We start from the raw sequence: 1,159 nt of genomic DNA on the forward strand, positions 1-1,159 counted from the left end.
GGAGCATGGTGGAATGGTGGGTTGGAAAAAGTTTAGGGGCCAGGCACAGAGGCTCATAGCCTGTAAGCTCAGCACTTTGGAAGGCCGAGGCAGGAGGATCACTTGAGACCAGGAGTTCGAGACCAACCTGGACAACATGGCAAAACCCCATCTCTAAAAAACGAAAAAAACAAAAATTAGCCAGGCATGATGGCGTGCACCTGTAGTCCCAGCCACTCAGGAGGCTGAGGTGGAAGGAACACTTGAGGCTGGGGGGTCAAGGATGCAGTAAGCTGTGATCACATTATCACACTATTTCACTGCAGCCTGGGTAACAGAGAGAGATCCTGTCTGGAAAAAAAAAAAAAAAAAAGGCAGGGCATAATCCCAGCACTTTGGGAGTCCAAGGTGGGTGGATCACTTTGGTTTCCTTTGTTGTTGTTGTTTTGAGACAGAGTCTCGCTCTGTCGCCCAGGCTGGAGTGCATAACTGTAAGTTTCCTGAGGCCTCCCTGGAAGCTGAGCAGATGCTTCCTTTACAACCTGCAGAACCGTGAGCCAATTAAACCTCTTTTCTTTATAAATTACCCAGTCTCAGGTATTTCTTTATAGCAGTGTGAGAATGGACTAATGCAGTGTGCAACCCACACACATCTGACGTCAGAAGCAGGCTGTGAGAGTTTCAGGAGAAACTGAGCTTGTCGTTTGTACTCATTTATTTTAGAAACCAAACTTGAAACTGAAAAATCTAAAACACGACTTAGTGATATAATAAATTATGAAAATATTCTATCATAAAAACAAATGTGGGGCCGGGTGCGGTGGCTCACGCCTGTAATCCCAGCACTTTGGGAGGCCGAGGCAAGTAGATCACCTGAGGTCAGGAGTTTAAGACCAACCTGGCCAACATGGTGAAACCCCATCTCTACTAAAAATACAAAAAATTAGCCGGGCATGGTGGGGCACACCTATAATCCCAGCTACTCAGGAGGCTGAGGCAGGAGAATCACTTCAACTGGGCAGGCGGAGGTTGCAGTGAGCCAAGATCGCACCATTGTACTCCAGCTTGGGCAACAAGAGTGAAATTCTGTCTCAAAACAAAACAAAACAAAAACAAATGTGGGCATTTTAAGTAAAATGAGAATACTCCTTTTGATTTGATGTTAGCCAAATATTTGGTG

This window comes from Mandrillus leucophaeus, unplaced genomic scaffold (assembly GCF_000951045.1).
Source record: "Mandrillus leucophaeus isolate KB7577 unplaced genomic scaffold, Mleu.le_1.0 Scaffold24, whole genome shotgun sequence".
In the NCBI taxonomy this organism is placed as follows: Eukaryota; Metazoa; Chordata; class Mammalia; order Primates; family Cercopithecidae; genus Mandrillus; species Mandrillus leucophaeus.